Below are 10380 nucleotides of genomic sequence, written 5' to 3'. Positions count from 1 at the left end.
GTCGCCGCCGCCGAGCATGTTTTTAATCGTGTGCGAACCTCCCCCGCAAATGTCACGTGGTTCGAATTAGCCATGCAACGAGGACGATGCCGAAGGACTGATGCACGTGCATTATTAATCAGCGCATGCTAGCCTTTTATGGCGCCGCCTCAGCATACTGCCTCCCCCTCATACTTGCGCCATAATTTTGCCCTCCTGCCTTGTGGGCTCATAAGCGGTGGCGTCTTCGTTCTTTCGGTTATCTCGTAGCGCGTCGCCGCCGGGGAGCGTTTAACGCTGTCTCGGCATGCCGCCCTCCCCCTTCACACTTTCGCCGCTTTTCCTCCTCTGTTTTCCTTCGGTCTTCGGTGTTCCCTTCGTTCGCTCAGTTACGAGGCCGGCGACACCGCCAAACCACAGCAGCGGACGGGTAAGTTCTCCGCACTAAAACGCCCTTCCGCTGCAGCTGGGCGACTCGAGTTAACCTGGCGATACGTGACGCAGGCGTATGCTTACCCTGATCGAGGCCTCGCGAGTTTTCGGAGACTGCCGATGTGCCGAGTGGTGTCGCCGGAGGGGTGCGCCGGACTGCGTGCCCTTCTGTCTGACTCGGGGGCCTCTGGCTGCGGACATTGCGGTGACAGTTGGGCCGAGTGATTCGTTACCGGAAACCTGGGAAACAGGTTGACCGGTGATCCTGCCGGCTATAAAAATGGACGAAGGAGTTGCGGCTTGCAGTGGATTGGTGCCTAGAAGCGCTACGATGGCGGCTATCGCGTGTTCTCAGTCTCCTCGCGCGCCCTTCTGGTGATGTCTCCTCTTCCTCCTCTTTGTCCTCTCAGGACGATGATAATTACTGTGGTGATGACCTTGACTTCGATGATAGTGACCCCGTTACCACAGACGAAGCTTTGGCCATATCACGTACTGACCCTTTCAGTCACGAATTATTATATTCACTGCAAAAAAATTCCATACTTGGAGGTTTAGCTGTGTCAAGTGTCTAGAGGTAAGAAAAAAAATTACTCCCACCTCCCCTCGCAGGAACCCTTGTGTAGATGCGACGCATAGGGGGTTCCGTTGTTGTTTCCGTTAGGTTGATTCTCCCATAGCGTGAAACGTGCCGTGAACCACCTGCCGCGGCTATGACGAAACACAATCCAACACAATCTACTTTAATCCAATCCAATCCAAATCAAATCCCATCCAATTCAATCCAATCCAAGCCAAGCCAAGCCAATCCAATCGAATCCAATCCAATGCCCCTCGCGAGAGAGTGTTCGCTATCGGAGAGGAGAGGGGGTGAGCGGCGGAGAGCGCAGCTCGCGCGGCAAGGAGAATGGGGGAGGGGTGTGGACGGACAACGACAACGCCGTATGGAGGGACAAGGCGAGTGAATGAGATGCCGTCGCATCTAAAGGTTCAGTCTCTCTAGAATACGTATCACACAAATGGCGTTCCGTCCTCATACGGAGACACCATTACTCAATCCTGCTTTTCCTTATAAAAAAGAATAAATGTTCTGAGGCAGTTTACAGACAAGGAGGTGAAATAATTTCTGCACGTGAAAGAGGTGCTTTAGCCTTTGTAAATGATTTACGCCGCAGTAAAAGAGAACTTAGGACGGCAACACACCAGAGCTTCACAAAATGTGGTGGCGTCCATTTTGAAACGATGTTTATGAGTGCGGTTCCGCCATTCCACATCACATGGTGCTACCTTTCACTTCCGTAAGTTTCGAACATCAGCGGCACTGCTCTGCAGCATGAACTCTTTTCGTTTTCACGAGGAAAACGACGAAGAAAGTCGCGCCTCCATACGGAGACACGGTGACTGAAAGGGCTAATTGAGTTGGTAACAGAATTCGCTTGAAGAAAAAAGAAACTCCCATCTCCCCTCGCGGGAACCCCTGTGTAGATGCGACGCATAGGCGGAGCGGCGAAGGGACCGCGTTTTATAGCGCGCATAACGTTGAGGGGACTGCGTAGGCCGGTCCCAGTCGATGACGACGTTGGCGTACTTGTAAAGCGGCGTGGACTCTAGGTGTTTGAGCCAAGCGTGGATGTTGCTTCGCCGGAGAACGGCACACCGGTTATATGCGCAGCGCGCCCGAAGGAGAGGAAACCGCGGAAGAGAGAGTACTGCACATGCGCCGGTCCCAGCGCGTCTACCGCGGCTATGACGCAACACAATCCACTTTAATTCAATCCAAATCCAATCCAAGCCAAGCCAAGCCAATCCAATCCAATGCTCCTCGCGAGAGAGTGTTCGCTATCGAAGAGGAGAGGGGGTGAGCGGCGGAGAGCGCAGCTGGCGCGGCGAGGAGAATGGGGGAGGGGTGGACAACGCCGACGACGACGACGACGACAACGACGACGACGCCGGAGGGACAAGGCGAGTGAATCAGATGCTCTGCATCTAAAAAGAGGAGAAAACAAGGCACAAAAAATGTATATCGACCTGTATTACAAGGCCCTTAGAAACCAACGTGACTTGGTGCACACCCCTTCGTTTGAGCAATTCAGCAACGCGGCCTTTTCCTGTAGCTCTCAGTTGGATCCCAAAAAGAAAGAATAAATTACTTGAATGTGCCTAGCGACATCATGTCAACCGAGGCCTTCTTATACATGGTGGCGAGAGTATCTCCGAAGAGAATATCATCGCTGTTACTATTCTCGTTGCTCTCGTACAGCAACGACAACGGGGGGATATTGGCCCATACGGGTTCTAGCGGGTCGGGCGACTGCATGGGCAGGGAAGCGATATTCCATTCCGCACAAGCTACCCACTTTCTGTGCGACGCAGAATGTCAATTAAAAGGATTCATATGCCGCATAGGCGGAAAGTTTTTATTTTCCCACGATAAGGAAAAAGAGACAGAAATTCAATTGTGCCGTGAAGAATGGAACCAATTCGGGAAAGGCCCGATGAACATTTCATTAGTCGTTTTCACCGTCATTTCTCATACCTTCCATTTTCACTCCTTCCTCTTTTTTACCCAATTACCCCTCCTCCAATGGGAAGTAGCAGGCCCGAGATCAGTTTCTCAGGCCGACCTCCTCTTCTCCTTTGAATAAACGTTTTCTCTCCCGCACCACGGTGTCGTTCAATGCGGTGGTTTGGCCTAAGAAAACTTCTCGGAACACATAGTCCGTTGTCGCGACTACAACGCCTTCGTTAAGAAAAAGAACTGTATTTACATCACATCACAAGCAGAACGCGCCCGACCGCCGCCATTGTTCCTCGTCGTCCTCTTCTACCCACATGTGCCATCACTTCTTTGTCTTCGGGGGAAAAAGTTCCAATAACCTCCCTCCGCGGCGAAAAAATAGTGGTGCGTAGGGGATAGTCCTAGCCCTCCGTCTTTGCGTCTGTATTTCCACCAGCGCTGTCGCTTCCTGTATGGTCCGTTTCCAGTCGTTTTGAGCGAACGGTAGCCCCGCTGACGGTTCTTGCGCCTGTATTTCCAGGTATGCCGAACAGCAGGAGAAGCCTTCATTTGGTTGCCGTGGCCCTTCTTCTTTCTTCGAGAGTGGAAGCTGTCTTGGTCGTGGCGATGACCCCGATGACTGCCAAGCAAGCCATGAGCAACGACAATCGTTTGTTTCACGTTCGTGTATTGGTGCAGAGAGAGCTTAAGAGCAAATCTTGCGGTAGCATCAATGTCTTTTTTATCCCTCCTCTTGACTTTTCGTATTTGTTTCACCAGCGTTCTGTTTGGCAGGTCTTCCTTCAATGCGCCTACATTTAGGCCAGATGGACGCCACAACTGCGTTGGGGACACGTAATTAGTTCCAATGGCTCCAGTTCTGGCTGGGGTGTCGCTCGTTGACGAATCCTGTTCACTGTTGCTTTGTCCATCGAGTTCAAGTACGACGTCGGGATAAGTGCATTTCTCTGCACGCAGACCTTGCGGTTTCTGTTCAAGTTGAATGGTAGCTGCCGGCGTCGTTTCGTGTATCAGAGCTCGGCTTCTAGAGTCCTCGATACGAGCGGATGCAGTCAGAGAGCCGATATACTGACATGTTGGCCCGTGATGCATCACCTGGGCAATTGGAGTTGTGTGTGCTGGCTCGGGAAAGAAGCTGCGACGCAACTTCGCCATACCTAACACAAGTATCATAAAGTTCGCTTCGTGGGAACTGCATCGCTTGCCGTAAGATTGATTTCCATGCCACGATGATGTCACGAAACTCAAATGCGTCCATAAACTCTTGCTCAGCGTGGGCACCAGTTAAAAATGGTTCGATGTTTCGTTCTGTGTTCCGTAGTTGGTCGGACTCGTAGTTAAGGCGTTGGCTAATGGCACAAATTTCTTCGTCCGCTGTGTCCCCTTTCAAAATGGCAGCCTTCACTTGGGAGATCAGTCTCGTTATAGTAGAGCGTTGAACACTTCGTTTTCGGTATAGCTGATCTCTAGTATGCTTCGTTCGTGATTCGGTCATGATGAGAGCGGTTTCAGTTCTTTTCAGGCATTGGTCGCAACCGTTGAGGTTCATACCATCGTTCGTTGATCCCGGGTTTCGGCACCACTATGTCGTGACTACAACGCCTTCGTTAGAGAAAAGAACTGTATTTACATAACATCACAAGCAGAACGCGTCCGACCGCCGCCATTGTTCCTCGTTGTCCTCTTCTAACCACATGTGCCATCACTTCTTTGTCTTCGGGGGAAAAAGTTCCAACAGTCCGTGACGCCCGATAATAGTTCGTGCCTCCTATTCAACAAAGTCAACAGGTTACGTACATGGCCACTGGTCATGTTGGTAATTGTTCGTGTACTTGGAAAAACACCGGCATGCAATGAAACCGGAAGAATCCTGTGGTATACCTCAGAAACCTGGCGTGCTCAGTCGGTGGCAGTATGTTGGCTGTTTGCACCCCAATCTCCGTCAAGATATTTCTGAACTATCGATGAAAAGCGGCGTCATGCTCCAGGCTGTACCTATTCAGAGAACTGGCCATAAGAGAATGGTCGTAAATACTGCCCCGGCGGTACTGGAGACGTTGCATGACCCGGTCGCCGGCACCTTTCTCGAGCAGATCGATACGAAAAGTTGTGACTGCCTTAAAAATGGAGAATGCGAGCACCACTGCCCGTTGCCTTACGTCCAACAGAACACCGGAGGTCTTTCGAAGCGCGCCCACGCTGCTGTGGTACAATTTCGCGGGAGGCTCACTACAGCTAACGTTCCCCGCAGCCCAGCTCCAACCGTCCACTGTCCAAGGCGACGCTGCAGTTTAGCCACGTCAGAGAAGTGCGCCTTAACACGTTTCCAATATCACGTTAACGATCACAATATTCCATATTCGAGATCTTCGACATTCTTCAGGGTAAAGCGTGCGTTTATCATGTGGGTAACGGTTTCAAGACAGTGCCGGTGTAAGCGGTGGTAGTGGCCCCAGAGGTAACCTCTAAACAGGAAGTGCCCGACCGCGTATCTGATAAATCTGGCCGCCTGGACACGTCGTAAGTTCACCTCCTTCTCGCGTCTTATAGACGAATCGAAGAATAAATGTGTTGGTAGGGTACGTACCTAAAAGATATCAAAGTATCCTTATTTTCGACAAAAATGGGTATGGTCCAAAGAGAACACGTGCAGAAAAGAAAAAATGGTCGGGTTAGATAGAGGCATTGTAGCCAGGTGGGGTGAGGAAAGTTGTTAGTGTTAATTCAGCGGAGAGTAGTTGTTTTGTGCTTGAGCAGGTTTAGCAGAGGAGGCGGGAGAGGTTGTCTAAGGATGCGGTAATGCTGTGTGATGTCTTGGAGGGCGACCAGAGGTAAAGTCCAGGCTGGCCTCGGCAGCCCGGAAAAAAAATTGGCTGTGGCTTAACTCAGGTATGCCTGGGTGTTCGTAGCGAGAGGTACGGTTAATGTTATTGCTTAGCTTGGTTCTATGTACGGTTACATCCAGTGGCGCAACTAAGGGGGGGGGGGGGGGGTGCAAGGGGGTACAAGTGCCCCGGGCGCCACTTGGGAGGGGGCGCCGAGCCGAGTCCTCCCAACATGTGCCCGAGGGAAAAAAGCGGCACCGGGTTACCACCGCAGTAGGGCGGCACTGCCGCAAACGCCGCTGCTGAAGAGAGTGCCAGTTTGGGCTAGTTGGCACGACATTGCAGCAAAAGAATAGTGCTGAGGAAGACAAGGACGACAAGAGGGGGTCACACATGGGGCGCAAGATACTGCCAGCAATGTCCCGGATATGGGTGGCTCCGGCTAATTTAGCTAGCTGAGCGTTTGCCCCTGGGCGCGTGCTCATGTCTAGCTATCTATCTGACATCACAACTGCATCAGTGACTTTGTCGTATGTGTAAGTCTTCTTATTAATCAGCAAGCGATCACTTTTTGGGGTTTCGCAGATTCAAGCAGCTTCCTTCTAGCTTGTCATGTAGCCGGCGAGAAGCCTTCGCCAATTGAATAATCTAAACCCTTTAGCTCGTGTGCAGATGACAAGATTAGCGAGCGTTCCCATTGTCTTCTAGAGACCAAAATTAGCACATCCTGAGAAAGTCCTCAAATAAACCTTTCTATGACACCAAGCGCACTGACGTACTGAGGATGTCCTGAGGATATCGCAAAAGCAGTGAGGACGTTCGGACCTTTTGAGGATGTCCTGAGGACATTGTGTGTTGTCTGGGTTGTCTTTAAAAAAAGGTCAGTTTGGCTATTACAGGTCTGATTTTCCCTTGATATTTTCCAAGCCTACGAACTCGCTCAAACTGCGAACTGTTAATTTGAATTTCCAGTTTGTCGGAGCACAACTTACGAATTTTCTTTACAGGCGCAGTCCAGTCCTCTTTAGGCTCATCTTCTATCCCGAAAAATAGTAAATTACTTCGCCTGAGCCCATTTTCTGCGTCCTCGCATCTTGATGTAATTGTAGTGAGCTCTGACACATCCTGCAACATCATTTTTTCTTTTAACTCATCATCGGGCACAGATGGTTTTTTTTTTTTTTTTTTTTTGACCCCAAGGCTAACTCAAGGGCCGCAACTCTAGAATTCAGAGCAACGATTTTATTAGCAGTAGAAGCCTGCTTATTCTTCATGCTTTGAAAATCTGCCAGCAGTTCAGCTTGTACTGCCAGAATTTTCTCAATAGACTGAAGAGCAGCTGCAAACTCCTCCGCCGCAGTTTTCGACATCGGACCGGGGTTAGATTCCACACCCCCACAAACAAGGGGAGTATGTCGAACGTCGCAGAGTTGATAGAACAGAGGAGCGAAACGGAGCGCTTTAACATGTTGCTGCAAGAGCAGTAGCTGATGTTTGTGCATACTCGATGCAGTGCCGTGCCTGAAGTGGACGTTCGCTGGCTGGTATTTGTCCTCGAGTCAGCGGTATCCGTCGTTGTCCCACAGCGCTGCTGCCAGTTGCGCGCGAAGTTCAAATTGCTGATTTGTGCTGGAAGTGCGATCCGGGCCAAGGCGGTGTCGCGTCATCAGGGCGCAGTCTGCACGTGCCGGTAAGCGCTGAGCAAACTGAGTATGATTCCCCAGGATGTATTTGTGTTGCCCGGGTTTGGAGGTCGATATTGTTGAGGCAGGGTGGACGTTCAGTAGGACACAGTTGCGAAGACTGCGTCGCTTCCTCGCGTCCTATCCTGGCGCCACGTGCTGCAGTTCACGGAGCGCTCTGAAATGCAGCTGTTAAACCCGGCTCGTCTCTGAATGTCTCCTTCGGGTGCCAGATGACGTAGCCCAGCTCAGTTGTTTGCAGTCTAGCGACGATGCAGCTGCTGCTTCACCCAACGTTTATAGAACCAAGGTCAGTTGTAAAACTTCGAAGTGTTTCCCGGCGCCGCCGCACCAAGCCGCATTGAAGGCGCTGCAGTCGCACCCGGCTCCTGAGCGGAGCACCGGCTGGCTGAGGAGGCAGCTGAGGTCAGCACGTTCTGAGGGATACACCTGCCGTTGGGCGGCTAGCGTCTCCGCGCGTGCGGGCTTGCGTGCGCGTGCGTGCGTGCGCACTCCAGTTGTAGATGGTTAGGTGAGCACCATGCCGGCGTGTTGTGTCCCCGGTTGCACGGGTGGTTACAGGGGAAACCAAACCCAAAGGCGCTTTTCCCGCACTTCAAGTTACTTCGGCCTTCGTGTAGATATATGGTACCGTGCCAATGCGTGTCTCGACCGAAACCTCTCAGCCAAATCGCGCGTGTGGCGTGAATTTTTACCCTGAGGACATAGCAAAGAGCTACACCCACTTCATTAACAGTGAAAAAGTAGAAACTGAGTGAGGAAAGTGGAGCCTCGTCGAAGGAGCCGTCCCGAAAATATTTCCAAACCTGCTTTCTTACCTATCCAAGCCGCCGGCAAATAGAAAGAAATTGCCACGCCGAAACATGCAGATTGTTGCACAGACCTCGTCTGCACAGAAAGCCAAAACAAGCGCTAACGGTGCAGCCGAAGAAAGTGCTGCAAATTTAGACGTGCTGGCAGCGAGCAGTAAACCTTCGTTGGGAGACATGGAAGGAGTTCGTTTTCAATTGGCGAGCTGGCGAAAGAATGTTGGCAGAGATTACAATAGAAGTTATGTTGGTTTTTTGTTGTTGTTCTTCAGAAAATAGAGGGATAGCTTCTTTTCGTTTAAAAGTTTCAGTCGGGGAAGAAGTAACTATTTCGGTCAGCTGCTGTCTCCGCTGCAGTGCCTAGAAGCTCTGTCAATAAATCTCATTTACCGGCACGAAGTAGACGAGATTATAATAGCGGTATTTGCACTATATTTACAGAGCTACTAGGCACTGCAGCGGAGACACAGAGTTGGTTGGTTGGTTGGTTGGTTCCTTATGTTATGGCGCGTACCCACGCGGGGGATTGGCCAAGAAGCTGCCAGTAATAATTAGGCTGTGACCCGGTTTATTTTAGAAAAAAAAAAGGAGTACGAGAAAAAACATTGAGAGTAAAAAAAAAAATCTTTGGATTGAACAGGATTGTCAGGAAAAAAAAAAATCTTGCGAATGAAGGCATAGCTATCTAGCAGGGCATCCGGCCTGTCGCCGCAACAAAGGAATGAAAGGCGATCACGACATCTCTGTGGCAATATCCTATGACGGAAGCACCCAGGGAAAGAATAACGGTTAAAGATAAAGGGAGATTCAGCCGATTAAACGTGTATTCAAGGTGTGTGCGTCGCATCGAGGAAAAGCTGCGGCAATTTAAAAGAAAGTGTTCTATTGTTTCAGGGGCATTGCAGAAAGGGCATTGAGGAGATAACGCCAGACACAGAGATACGGTTTGTGCCGGGCGCACTGCGATCGTCGTCTTCGTCTTGATTTCCTTCTCGGCCCCATCACCACGCGAAGCTGATACTTGACAGCCTATTCTTTTTGCCAAGAGGGATATCCCGTGAAAATATCTCCTTTCCTTGAAACTAAAAAAATATCCACTTTTTGGTTCTTTTATTCAACCGATAAAGCTTTTTTAACGAAATGATGACAATGTTTGCCAGCCTTCACTAATGTCTCTGCATAACGCACCAGCCACATTTCCTGCCTAGAGGGTTAGAATATGCAGCCGCCTCAACAAGAAACGTAAATTATGTAATGTGAAATGGCAGACGATGCTCCAAACGAACGCGGAAGTGCAGCCACAAAGCCGCGGGGCCTTTGAAATGCAAGCGGCTACTGCGTAATGGTTGTCGCCGATGGAGCGCCGTAGCTCCGGTGACATGTGGCTAGACTTACCACTTACAAGCGTAAATAAAAGGTTATAAACACGGTGATCGGCATATTTCGCGATTAAGCTCGCAACGGCAGTACAGATGCAGCCCGCGCTGCTTTCGCTCGTGCTTCCCCAGCGGCTGAAGGGAGCCGGTTGCGACGGCGACGCCACCTGGCGCTGTGGGTTGCTCGGGCGCCGTATTGCTGGTATGGCGGAGGCGGAGAGTTTTAAAGGGACAGACAACCGATTTTTGTCGCGTGTATGTTCTCTAGCTCATATGAAAGCCAGCGTTTTATATAGCCCGGTAACTACAAGCAATTTTTAAACAAACTGGCGGAAATAATTTTAATTTGGCAGCAAACTTCCTGAAATCGGAAGGGTGGCGGTTCGTAGTGTCGAAACTTGACACTACATTATGTGTCCCTGTCACGTGACCTGCAAACCTAGCAGCTACTGTAACTGCTGAAACGTTTATTTACATATTAAAAACCTTTTAACACAAGTATTTGTACAAGCTTAAATAGTATATGTATTTCTAAACATTACTTTGAAAATCCTAAAGACACGCCGCCCGCCGCCGCTGGGTTGCTCTCAGTGTGGCTAACTGAGCCACCATGCCCAGAATCAACGGCAGCGTTCAGTAAACAGACCCAGCGAAGGAGCTTTGACGATTCTGTCTGAATCAGGGGCGTTTGTTCTGCCAAAATATTTGATTTCAGTCTCCAAATACGCCAATGGCAGC

This window comes from Haemaphysalis longicornis, unplaced genomic scaffold, assembly GCF_048455015.1.
Source record: "Haemaphysalis longicornis isolate Haplotype H1 unplaced genomic scaffold, Haemaphysalis longicornis Haplotype H1 scaffold_179, whole genome shotgun sequence".
NCBI lineage: Eukaryota > Metazoa > Arthropoda > Arachnida > Ixodida > Ixodidae > Haemaphysalis > Haemaphysalis longicornis.
The sequence above is the reverse complement of the archived record's forward strand: the minus strand, read 5'-3'. Positions refer to the sequence as shown.